Genomic DNA, 14,080 nt, shown 5'->3' with positions numbered 1-14,080 from the left:
AAAGCATCCCTTTTCTGCCACAATGGAGGCATAGAGTGGAATCTGAAATAAAAAGCAGAAAATCTAGAGACAGAACATTAGATTTTTCTTTTTGATTATTCTTAGATGTAAAACCCATTAAATAGACCAGTATGTAGGCAATCTCTAACTTAGCTAGAATTATGGCGATTGCATCCACTGCACATGGAAATGTATAAAGTACTTATGGCTAGGTATTTCAGTGGATTCTTTTTTTCAGTAAGTAATTATAACTCCCAAATATCAGTTATAACCTGTATCCTTAAAAATATCAAGAACTATTCCTATAAGACCAAGTAATTACTTAGGGTAGAAATTACACACATTACGAGAGCAGAATTATTCCAGACTATATTCCTATTCTGCAGCACATAAAATTAATTAGCACACACAGATTAACAAGATACTTTGTGTTTTCAGTCAGAGCACCATGACAGTCTGTGACTGGTAATCTAGAACACAAATAAAGCTGTGAATTTGCTGTGCTAAAGTGGCACCACTGATATTCCTACATTTCCCATGTCTTCCATTAATAAACCAGTCCAAGAGGAAGGTAGCTGAGTGACGCTTGCTTCCACTTAGGTATTATTCTTATGTACCAGCTATCAGCCATTGTCACAGGGCCTATATAAGAACACTAGCTTCTGCATCTAATTCTTTCCTGCTAATTGACTTTACAACTTTAGGTAACATCTGACACAGGAATTTACATGGAAATTAGGCCATCTGAATATGACTTTCTTCCCCTAACTCATTCTCTCAGCCTCTCCTCAAGGCCAAGGAATGGGACAGGTTTAAGAACAACCCAGCAGCTCTTTTTGCATCCAGTTAATCTCTCTTCACAGAGAGGGTGATTAAAGATTGGAATGTACTGCCCAGGGAGGTGGTGGAGTCAGTGTCCCTGAAAGTGTTTAAGGAAAGACTGGATGCAGAACTCAGTGCCTTGGCCTAGTTGACATGGTGGTGTTCAGCCAGAGATTGAACTCAATGATCTCAGAGGTCTTTTCCAACCTAATTGATTCTGTGATTCTGTGGATGCAGACAACAGCTGAGGGATATCTAATAACCTGGGTGCAGAAGACAGTTAATGATGATCATAAAATAAAATACTGAAATGACTATTTTATTCCTATTCTCTGGCAGAAATTATTATATTGGTTATTGCCAGCCTTTGTGCTTCAATAAAGGTCTTTAAAATACCATGTCTGACTTGATGGATGTGCTTTTGAAGTAGTTTCTTGAATCAGAATACCTCCACTGCCAGTGTAATAGAGAGTTCCCTTCAGACTTCCTGGATTTTTTAATCCTGTGATGTTTTCTTCTCTCCTGTGGACAGGGTTTGTGAAATGCTACAATGCAAGGGAACAATGTTCCTCTCAATGATTTTATTTAACCTCTTTTATTTAAGATCAAAACCCAGTGGGTTTAATTAATTCTCATATGTGACTTCCAAGCTGAGAAACTACATTTCTTCTCCTGTTTCTCCTGTTAATTCTACTCATAAATGTTGTTGTCATCTACTGGTAGAGAATTTAAACAGCAGTTTTGTTGATGATACACCTTGCAGCAGAGAATGGATCTTGTTGTGACACTGGTGCTGCCATCCTTTCATGGTAATACACAATAAGGCAGATAATCCACTTATATATTGCAACAACAGGCTTCTGACTGAGGTCAAAGAAACTAATCAATCCTGTTCAGCATCTGGGTTCCTCCTGAGGTGTCCAGGCCATGTTATCTTCTCCATATACTTAATTTTTCTTCTGGAGGAATGATCAGGGATTTAGTAGTAAATTACCAAACTGAACTCTTCAAACTCCTTAGGCCTTTCCATAGCTGGGATTATGGAGCATTAGCTGTCTGCTTCCAGGTTAAGCTTCATGAGCTGCTGAGAGCACCTCCTAATCAACTTTTATATTTCTAACTGGTTGACTTAGAGATGATGTTGTCGTCTAAATCAAATTTTGTCTCCTGTGTAGCAACGGTTCGACACATCATCATTGATCTCTACTTACTTAAATAAATGAACAGTCAATGAATGTGAAGTAAAGAAAACCAACCTCAAAATGAAGGCATAAGCCAGCTCTAGTCCTAAGAAGGGAGGAAATCGTGAATGAATGTTTAAATATCAGTGTGAACAAAAATATTTGCATATGGGTTTACTTATCACTGCATGCTCAGCATCACACCTGAATGCAAGTCTGCTGGATACAACCAAGCTGCAACCACTTCTGTCACCTGTTCTTGTGTTTAAAGTGATACAGACTTAGGGAATAGCAAACTTATCACTGATTTGACTACATTACTTCTCCCTGTTTTTCTCACCCTGCCCCACAGCTGTACTAACAGAGGGGTTTGCATGAACGCTCTCTAAAATGCTCAAGGCAAAACGAGCCAGATTATTTTAAGCAGTGTGAACTGTGGATCTGAACTGGCTTGGCTGAGTTAGCAGGTTTCAGGCTAAGGAGCAGTCATGCAAGCCACTCCACTAGCAAAACCAGAGGGGCAGCACTGCCAGCTGCTGGGTGGCAGTGACAGAGGAAAGCAAGAACGTCTTTAGGCAGAACAGCTGGAGCATAGAAGATGGCATCCCTATGCAGCTGTAAAACTTCTGCTGATGTCAAAAGCACATCTATTTATTTAGCATTGCTCTATGCTGGGCAATTGCCACACTGTGGGGAAAGATTGTGATCTGCACCATTTGTCTACATAACTGCACTTGTTTCTGGACAATTGTTGGGTCAGAGGCTAATGTTTTTTATTTATAGTCTTTTCACACTCATCTGAACTTTCCTGTGCCTTTTTATGCAGCAAAGAATTTGGTACCATTTGGCTTCTATTGCAGTGTCCCTTAGGTGTGGGAAAGACCAGCCACAGGGAAAACTTCTTTTAGTATTTGGGGGAAAAAAGTTCCAGTATGTTACTTCTATCCACTTGATATACACTGTACATGAAAAAAGAAAAAAACCAAAAACCAAACCCAAAACCAGCTAGTAAATCAGCAAACTCTTTTAAGTATGGAAAGTATAAATTTCTTGTACCCAATTCTAAGATCAACAAATGACCCTTCTCTGTGGTATAAGTGCACTGACATAAGCTTTTACATAGTTTTTGGCATTAAAAATCTCCAAACTCATAAAAACCTTCAAATTTCAAAAACTAAATCTAACCCTAAATGTTGTTTCTGTACTGGCAATAGTATTCAGCAAAAATTTAGTTCAGAAAAAACACCATTACTATTACTTAAGTATGCTTGTGTAGAGTTTACTGGCTAAAGCATCAAGCAAGTAGCAAGTCTTAAGATCCAGTGGTGGTTTGATGGGCACTTTCCCTGGCCTGCCTGAACTGAGTCAGCTCACTTCCCCATGATGCTTGTTCAGTTGCACTGGAGCAATGATTTGGAGGCTTCACTTCAAACCAGATGCTCTGCCTTATAAAGGATTTCAGAAAAAGAAAGAAGATGGGTAACATTCCAAGGTTACTAACCCAATTCAGAGTTCAGTCCTACAAAAAACTATGCCAGCACAAAGGGAAGGAAAGGGGCAGAGATAGGTGGAAGGCTGTGGAGAGGGGTGGGAGATGCTTAAATTGAATTTTATGACCAAAAATTATACACATAGAAGTCTAAAACAGCATCCAACATGAGTTCTGTGCCCCACCCAGAACCATCAATTAACAGATATTTATTTATATTAGTACTAATATACGTTAAATAATTATAAGTTAAAAATTAAACACACTAAATAAATATTAGTATATTAATACTAAATATTAGTATAAGTATTAGAAACTTTGATTTAATAGTCCTTTAAAACTGTAACTAAAATGAAGGCATTTATAATGCATTTGTATTTTAACACCTTTAAAGAACTTCACCTAAAAATATAATATGCATTCTTACGCAGGAAAACAGTCACTTATGACAATCACTGTGATTTGTCTGTTGCACTTGGAAGGAACTGTAGGGTGACATCATGGAAATATGTTTTCTTATTCTGTTAGATACACAATAAGGCTTTCAGAATGTTTTTTATTTCAGACACAATCATTAGCATAGAAACTATAGTTTTCTGCAAAAAATATGGAATATGGACTTTGAGCAATGGCTGCCAAAGCACACGTTTAAAGAAAGTAAAGTAATAGAGCATTGAAGAATATCAGCTAGTAAGTTGCTCAGGGTTACTCATGCAAGACATCATCATTTTCTGCAAACACACAAACACACAGTGCCAGTCAAAAGCCACGTTGATCTAACATTGAAGTAAATGCAGTTTAACCTTCTGGACTTCACATTATGGGCCAAAGCTCAGAGCAGAGGGCCAAATTCTGAGTGCCTGGAGTTTCACTAAGCTGCACCACAGCTTGGGTTTCTATATTAAAAACACCTGGCAGCACTTCTGAGGATGTCGGTGGCATATTAGGGCATAAAGGTCAGGAGAGGAACTGAAAATGATTGCCCCAAGGGCCATCCACCCCCAAAAGTGCCTGTGTGCCATGAGAAACGACATTCTAAAGGACAGTCAATCTCATCATCAGCCTGCCATAGGGGCAAAAACCAGTGTAACTCTTTAAATGTGATTGTTAGAAGGGGCACAAGTCTGACCTAAAGAAGGATTTACATGCTTGAAACTTGCCTGTGTCTCTAAACTGCTCTGGTCCACACCAGAAAGAACAGTGCCCCTCCCCTACAACCCAGCTCTGTCATCTCACCATCATATAAAATTAAAAACAGAATTTGATGTAAAAAAACCCTGTTTCTAGTTAAAAAATTACACAAAAACCTTTTCAAACATTGAATTGAATGAGTATGAGAAAAGCATGAATTGTAATTAAAGTTCTACCTCTTATTATTTTCCGTAGTGAAACATAAACTAGCTGAGTGGCTGTATTTAATTCTTCATGCAAAACTGTAAAACTGGGTCTTTGGGTCTCAGTCTTAATCAAGGAAAATTAAATTCTTTAAGGGTTAAAAGCTGTAGGAAGTTGCTGTTACATTGCAGAACTACGTATCTGGCTCGACTTTTAAAAGAAGTGATTGAAAGTACAGGTGCAACAGACTGAGATACTGTCTTTTATGATTCAGTGGACAGTGTTGAAGAACAGTGCAGAAAAGGGTGTATGTTCCAGTCAGCTGCAGAAGAGCAGTTGTACTCATTGTATACACCAATAAGACATTAGGACAAAGATTTTAACAACAGAAACAGTAATTGAAATAGTGCCAGGCATAATTGTATATGAGTATACATAGTGGAAGCCTTTGCATCTTTTGTTTTACCAAAAAACTGCTAAACAAAGAAGTTTTGCAATTTTTCTTTTTATTCCCAATGAATAAGCACAGCTCCAGAAAAATTAATGAAAAGCACAGCTCCAGAAAATATGTCTTATCCTTCTAGAGTCTGATTTCTCATGCAGAATGAGTGTATTGAGGTTTTAATATTAAATAGTTTACTCACAGCACTTTCATTCAGACTCACACGGTAGTTTTCCTCCTTCATAAAAAGGCATATTTAGATACATGGCTGAAGAGCCAGTCCACGAAGTTGCCTTCCAAATGCAGCAGCTGAGCACTTCACACAGTCCCAGAGTTATCCCCCTCAATGCACTCAGGGGAACGCATGGGTAACACTCGGCACCTTGTTCAGAGCATAACAGGAAATGCCAGCCTACCCAGCAAGGCTGGAAAAACCTTTTTCCTGATTGGCTGCTCATCCCAAACTGCCTGGCAGAGGTTTGAAATATGCAATGCAGGGAAGTGATATTCTGTGGCATTCATTCAATTTACCTGCACTACACTCCAAGGAGCCATGCTATTAAACAACAGCGCCAGTGTGTCAATAAAGTTAACTTAATTAAATTGCTTCCCCTCCCACTCTTCCAACTAGCAAGATTTAGGGCACAGGGACACAGTGTTGCCTGTAAATAAAAGGATGATTTAGCTAATCATTTGCAGAAGAAAGACATATTTTCGTCAATAATTCTATGCACAAAGCAGGGAGCTAGTTTAAATTAAAACAATCATGTAGGATAAGGGGAGAGATAATACCAACTATTGAAAAGCTGTGAATATTCTTCAAGCAGTGTCAATTAAATCCACTATTTAAATCTCAGTGATTGCACTCCTTGCTCCATAAGACTGAAATAACTATTGCTTAAATGTAATGTTATAAAACATACTATCATTATTACAAGCATAGTGTATACACATTCTTAATTTGCTGGGGACTTATCTTGTCCCTTTCTGGTCATTTTGATACGTACACTCTCACTGCCGTACAAGAGTCATGTTTTACAAGTCTCTAGTCTGTCCTTTTCTGTGGCAATACATGGAAAATATTACCAATAATTAAGGATAAAAAAGACTACAGTTAAGCCAAAATTAACAGATTGTTTGCAACCTTATCATACTTTCAAATCGTCAGTATGAAACCTCTGAGGCTCCTTGTCTGTTTGAGGTTAGATGTTTTGAAAGGCTACAATTAAACTGATGTAGCTGTTTTGCAAAACAGTATTTATCTATTTTGATTCCTTTTTCCTCAGAAACTCTTCTAATTTTGACAGGAGTTCCCTGATGTTATATGTGCAATCTCTGCTCTGTCTCTTGAGTGTTTTCAGCTTTGCCCCAAATCTCCTTTTGCAGACACTGAGTAAAAGCATGCCAAGCACTAGCAGGTAGACTCTCTAAAGATTTCTTCTGTGCTGTTTATATCCTAGTCCCTCTGAGCTTTTACCTGCAAGTAATAAGTCTTTCTTGTTTCTTTTCTTCAAATATGTTTACTGTTTCCTATTAATAGCAAGATCTTGGAGCTGGTCTGATTTTTTATAAGCAAGTGAAGAGAGAGAGATATGCTTGTAAAGGCACACAGGCACAGTTTAATTTAGGAAGTATGAAAATACAAGCAGAAAAAAGTCTCTTTATGCCCTCACAGCCATTTCTTGCAGTACAGGCCATCTCTTCATAAATGTGTCTGCCAGGGGGTCTGAGACTGTGCATTCCTCCTAGAGCTCAAATCCTCCTCTAGTGTTGGGTTTGCTGCTCTTTGTTCTAGTCTGACGCAAACTGTCCAGTGCAGCCAAAGGTCTCTGATCACAAACCAATGAAATCACCAAGCAGAATCCTGTCTCCATTTCATACTGCTTAATTAGTCTCTTATTTCTTCACAGCACAAGCTGGAATGGCAACAGCCTTCCTGCATGTCCTCTTCCAATAACACAGAAAAAAGCCCAGAGCATTATTCACATAGACTTGAGTTTCACTCAGTAAGAATTCTTACTGAATACCATAAGACAAAATAAAATAAAATGTAATTATTGTGATTCAAAATGTCAGAATTTGGTTGGAATGAGCAGCCCTTTGACTGCTTCATGTTGCAAGATGTGTTACTTCATCAATGCCTCGTCAAAGTCATTGATGGATTACACGAAGAAAAATGTGTATACAAATACAAATGTTAAATGCCTAGACTGAGAAACATAATATAAACTAAAGATTTCCTATCTAGGGAACTATTTATCAAAGAGACTGAATTACTTTAAATTAATGGTGCAGTGCCGTGGAAGGGTGATCAGGATGCTGAGTGCTGCAGGGTCAGAACCAGTAGGACTGGTGGAGTTGCCCATACCTCTCCTCCCACAATTTTTGCAGCACCCAGGGGTGGTACACTTGACCTCCAGGAATGGAGGGCAATACTCAGCTACTCCCAGTGCACCTTCCCATTGAGGGTTTTCAGCCTCACAGAAATGGAGCCCTATTCACAGCATCCAGGAGTGACAGGAAAGGGAAGGAGTCTCTCTTGTAGGACAACAGTGACCTTTCAGTTAGGATTGAATACACTGAATAAGACCCTTCTGGAAGTAGGAGGATGATGTAAAGGAAGTTCCTATTATAAAACAAATAGCATTGAAGTGGAGATCTTCTCCTATTTTTTAAAACCAGTTGAACTCCATATGCCAGAATAAAATAATTCATCCTATTACAATCACATATTTTCTTTTCCCTTTTTTCCCCCTCTACTCCCCAAGCCTGATGAAGTTGATAGGCCAGAAGACAGATGCTCTGCTTTTCTATTCAATATATAAATCTCAATGAATAGTAAGAACATTAGGGGGGGGAAAAAAAGAGAGAGAGAAAAAAATGACAATTTTCTTAGGATAATTATATGGCTTAGTTCCTTCCTAATGAACTGTACTTCTGGCTTTTTGCTCATTTCTACCCTGACAAGACAGGCAAATAATGTGTCTGTATCTGCCTAATAAGTGTTGTCTTTTAATTGGTTATTGCTACCACAATACAAAAATACCGTGCATGTTGAGCTACACAGGACTGCATTTAGCCAAACTGCTCTTAAGGTGGACTGAACCTGCCCTGTCCTATCAGAATGGGGGAGTCATACTTGGAAAGTGGTACTCCTGCTTAAAAAGATGCTAAACACTCCCTCTCTGCCCCAAATTCTTTGGTCTGTCAGGAACTTACAGCCCTTTCCTAGAACCTCAGGAGGAGTTGCTGTGGGCAGAGTGTTACAGACACACTTCATAGCCCCAGGGATCCCAGCTGCAGCGACATTGATTTATTCTATTTTTAATCTTGTGAGTGCTGCAGCACTGTTCTTCAGCCAAAGGGCTGGCACAGGCACACTGACCCTGCAGACCCTTTCAGCCCAGAATCCGGTGCTCACTGGAAGGGCTGCTGCTGGGGCATCCATGATTTGTGCCCATGGGAACAAGGCTGGGAGAGCCCAAACCTGGGAGGCTCAGCTGCCTCTGCTTGCTGGAGAGCAGGAGCAGAGCAGCAGCAGCAGGAGCAGAGCAGCAGCAGCAGGAGCAGAGCAGCAGCAGCAGCAGGAGCAGAGCAGCAGCAGCAACAGGAGCAGAGCAGCAGCCTCCTCCAGTGCACTGTAAGGAGCTGAGGCCACTCTTCACTTGGAGGACTGAAGTTCACAGTGATCCTGCCTATCTTTAGGCACTTATCCAAAGCTCCCAGTTCTGGAGAACAGTTGCTTTTGGCCAACAACATAAAGAAATTAGACATATTGGAAGGCTCACTCAGCCCTTGAAAGGACCAGAATCCCTCAAGGTCTTGCCCTCCTCCTCTGTGTTAGCTGGAAGAGTGTGAGATGATGGCATGACTTAGGACCATCCATCAGATGCCAGAAGTTAGACAGACCTGTGTTCAAGGGATTTTTGAGGAATGAGAATCCATGAGGATGAGAGCAGAGTCCATGGCACCCAATACCCCAGCAGGACTTGCCCACTTAACTCCTCCTGTTGCCCCGAGCACCCTGCAGTGTTCCCTCAAAGTGGGGATTACACAAGGGTCCCCTCAAAGGGTCCCCTTGAGGGATCAGGATCAGGCCTGGGGCCGCAGACATGTTTCTAGGGAGGAAGGGAGGGCTACAAAGAGCTTCCACTGCTGCAGGGAGTGAAGGTGCTGCCTGTGGGTTCAGCATCAGGTGGCAAAAGCAGGCAATGCCTGCTCCAGAACAAAATCTTGAGGGCACAGGTAATTCCTGAATACAATATGAAATCTGAATTTTTTCTTTTTTTTGCGTCTGGTGCCATTGGCATTTCTTGACTGATTAGAGGCTCCCTAAAACTGATTTGCTCGTTCAGACGTCCCCTTTGCTGCCCACTCCCCTCCAACCAGGTGACTGTGACCCTTCATATTCACTCTTGCATTCAGCTGCAAAAATCTGAATTAGCAAAGACAAGTGTCACAGGTGCTCAACATCTCCCGTTGAGCCAAGATCTTTATTTGTTATAGCTGTCAGCCCAGTCAATGACTGCTCTATCTCACTGTGGGCAGGCATATTCCATCCTGCTGATGTCAAAAGCACATCTATTTATTCAGCATTGCTCTATGCTGGGCAATTGCCACACTGTGGGGAAAGATTGTGATCAGCACCATTTGTCTACATAACTGCACTTGTTTCTGGACAATTGTTGGGTCAGAGGCTAATGTTTTTTATTTATAGTCTTTTTACACTCATCTGAATTTTCCTGTGCCTTTTTATGCAGCAAAGAATTTGGTACCATTTGGCTTCTACAGCAAAAATTCTGCTAGAAATCTGAGAAAAAAATATCTGAAAGTAAATCCATTCCACTCATTTGAACAGAATTTTACATTATGGAGCTGGAGTAGTGCCTAAGACTCGAGGTGCATTTCTAGGAAAAAAGAAAGATCAAATACACATTTAACTTCTTTTTTCTTCATATTGTATAACTACCAAACAGAACTCAAATATATTTGCCTGGATGCTATCTTTAAAAGCTGAAACAAAAAATATATATTCCCTTTATGTCTCAGTGTCCATTTCATCTGTTTCTGAAATTCCCTAAATAAGAAATAATATTGGTTTTCATTATGGCAATAATTCTGTTTATTTTCACTAAGATAATTCATTTAGTATTTTGGCTTTTTGTTATGCTTATTAAATAAACAAATCGACATATAAGTTTAACACAGTTGTTGCCTTAGGCAAGCCATTATTTCACTGCTTTAACACCTCAAGGGTTTCCAAACAGCCATGCAAAGTAGAGCTGCTTGCTTCATTTTCCATTGTCCTGCAGGCAGCCTGCATAGGAATTCATGCATAATTTTTTAATACAAGAATAGATTTTGCTGAAACTGCTGTTAGTATTTTTAATAGGTGCATTTTTTCAATTTAAATATATATTTTTTATTTTATATTATCCTTTAATTTCAAACAAGATAATTTAAAATTAAAAATGAATTTTTAACAATGTACTGCCAAACTTCTTAAATTCAATATCTGCATTTATATTAAATAACATGCAATATTCAAGTATTATGTGTCTGTGGGTAAATATTTGCTGATCATCAAACCACTGAGCTGGGAGAGTTTAAGAGACCGGAGAAAACAGCCTCTGACAGAAGTGTTTAGTCCAAGTTAGATATTTGTAGCTTTGTCTGTATGTTCAGAGAAGGTATTTTCTTTACTTTATTCAGGTTAGCTTTATGCAATATCTAGTTCATGCAACACTATCTCTTGAGAGCTGATAAAGGCAGAAAATCTTTCTACTGTAGGGAAAAGCTCCATGGCAGATACTGAAATCTGCTAATTCTAAAATCTTGCAGGGTACAGAAATAACCACACTGATCTGTTAACTCAGTACAAAGAATGGCTAATTTGACTAATAAATCACCTTAATATATGTAATAAATAAATAAGCATAAAAATATGAAATGTCATTCATTGGTTTCTAAGAAAACAAAAAGCAAATATCAAGAATCTGAATAAATATATCAGGAACTTTTATGTACTTTTCTAAATGCAACAATACAGGTCCACTTTTACTAATGTAAGTACCTAATGTAAACAAAGTAGCAGTCAAAATTATCTGTCCTATGATATTCTCACAGCAGTGGAACAGGACTGATTATAGGGATCAAAGTCTTTTCTCCCATCATTATTTTGACTACAGGAATTATGCTGCCAGTCAACAATACAGTAAGCAGGGAGAAGATGATGTAAAATGAGGTTACCCACTTTTTTTTTGGGTAATACTGTACTTCCCAGTCTAGATTATCAACTAGTGAGGTCAACCACCACATTATTTACTGCTACACTTTGGGAGAAAGCCAGAATACTTTAATAATACCAACTAAGGGGAACAAAACCTTTTCCAGAAAACTAATTACAAAGTAAATGCACAGAAGAAAGTGATAATTTCTTCTGACCCTCTATGTTTTTTACAGCACTCTTTCTTAAAGCAGAGGCACCAAAACACATCCTTCTGGTATCAGTCTCACCAAAGTCAGACTCACAACCAAAACAACAACCCCTGTTCTATGTTATCAATTTTTACAGTGAAGTTGCTCATCTGCTGTGATTCCTGGTATATTTCCCTCAAAGATTAGGACCCCTTAGAACACAATTCCTCTTTCTCTCGATGAAGCTAGTACTCTTCAGCCCTAAATTCAGTGTGTTGCTATACATAGATGGGCTGAGGTTACCAAGCAACCCAGGTGCTTGATAGAGCAAGTGGTCCGGACTGTTGGTATCATTTGCAAATTTCATTGACAAGGATATTCTGTTGGCTTCCAGGTTGTCTGCAAAATACTGAAAACCTCTAATTGTGAACCTTGCTGAAATCTTCAGCAAAAACTCTCCCTCAGTTACGATTCCTCTTGCCAAGTATTTTCTATGATGTTTTCATTTAGCACGTGCTCCATTGACATTGTGTAGGGGTAATGTTTTATGAGAACACTGGATAGTTTGAAGTAAACCCTAATAAATACTTTGCTAGGGATACCATAGAACCAAGGAAGCTGATAGGTACTATGATCAGAGATGAGGGATTTGTGTTCCCACAGAAGAGGAGATTTACCCTGTGACCATTACAATGTTGTAATACAAAATAAAAGGAGATATGACCACGACTGCTTCACTGTGGGTATATGCCTATCCTTCTCCTTTGCTTTTGTACCATTTGCCTCAAAACATAACATTGGTAATGAAAATAAATTAATTTGTCTAAGCAGAAATGGAACCTCTTCTTTGGAACTTGCCCCTCCCTGCTTCATCTCAAAATTAAACCCTCCATTTTCTCTGTTCAGACTGACTCACAATTTATTATTTATTTCCTGGGTTGATGAACCGATAAATCAGTTTCGTGCACAGTTCTGACATGCTTAATGCCACAGAGATTCAGTAATTCAATTATTAAGCTTGGATTCATTGTGCCAAACAGCCTCATTTTCCTTACGGTCTGCTTTTCATGATAAACAGGACAGAGCTTCAGAACTGCATCTCACAGACAAATCCAAGAAGAATGGAAGCTGCTGGCTCTAGCCTGTCTGTCCTCTTAGCAAAATACAACTGCATGGTCACTTAAGTAGATATGGAAGCTTGTATTGTCATCCACATCTCTTCCGTGTTCTGGCCCAAATAGGAAAGTGAGCCACACAGAAGTGCAGACAGGTGGATCACTTAGTAACACGTGGTATATTCAGTACTTCTGCTTCCTGGGAAGAGAGAAGTAGAAGCCATGATCCTGGGATCCTTTAAGACCCCAAATAACACTCAGAAGCTGGGCTGTGTGCTTACAGCTAAAATGCCTGAAAAGCAAGCAAACAAGCAATAAGAAAGAAGGAAGCTGTTTTATAAAGATAAATCCAAAGATTTTTATTCCCATGGGGCAGTTATTAAATAGTGCATATTCTTTATATGCGCTATTTATTTATAGTTTTTTCCTTTATAAGAAGTAATACATCAGAAGACTTTTGTTTTGGAGACTGCTGGTAGCTAAACATGCTTAATTATGATATACAAGGTCATGAAATATTTGATGCTGCATGAACTAAATTCAATGTATTCTGTTCTTTATCTCAGAAATATGCAGTGGCAAAAAAGAAAGAAAATCCTAAAATTTAAATACCAATCATCCATAGAGTAATAAAAACATGATTTTCAAAACTGAACCAATCTGTAACCAAGAACTGCATTTCATAAAATCTACTGGATAAGTGAAGTGAAATAAGTGAAATATATTCCAAGAAGTAGCAAATAACATAGTATTTACAGTAATTTTATGAAAATAGAAAGAAAGATGAAATTTAGTAGTGCTGTGAGAATCTCCATTGATATTTTTGGAGCAACAATCTCTGGATATACAAGATCTCTCACTTAAGAAGTTAGGATAAATGAAATTCATTGCTTAGAATAACTTTGTGCTTTAAAATGCAGTCTCTTATGAAAGTTAAACTTTATGCACAGGAAAAGTAAAATTTTAATAAGTTCTGAAGCTCTCCCTCAACAAGAGCTGAACAGAAAGGAACTTTCTTTTCTATTCTTCTTAGTAAGGACCCTCTTCCTCCTCATTCCAATGCAAATTTTTTCTCTCTCCACTTTTCCCAATCCTTACCAGTTCTTCTAACACTCTTTTCTCTAAATGTAGAGGCTATCCTCAGACACTATTATTTCCAGCAGCTTCCTTTTCCTAAGTCCAGCAAGAACATACAAATATTTAAATGATTTCATTTTTCCACCCTAAAAATATTTTAATGGGAAAAATGTTTCCCAAAAAATCCAGAGATATGACCACA

General features: G+C 38.7%; 1 protein-coding gene across 9 annotated transcripts in view; it reads right to left on the bottom strand.

Annotated features, from left to right (window-relative positions):
• The window catches only part of LOC128803471 (poly(rC)-binding protein 3-like), a 501,238-nt gene that overhangs the window by 158,251 nt on the left and 328,907 nt on the right, over window positions 1-14,080 (bottom strand). The gene's annotated exons all lie outside the window — the stretch shown is intronic.

Source organism: Vidua macroura, chromosome 1 (assembly GCF_024509145.1).
Source record: "Vidua macroura isolate BioBank_ID:100142 chromosome 1, ASM2450914v1, whole genome shotgun sequence".
Taxonomy (NCBI): Eukaryota; Metazoa; Chordata; class Aves; order Passeriformes; family Viduidae; genus Vidua; species Vidua macroura.
The sequence above is the reverse complement of the archived record's forward strand: the minus strand, read 5'-3'. Positions and strand labels throughout refer to the sequence as shown.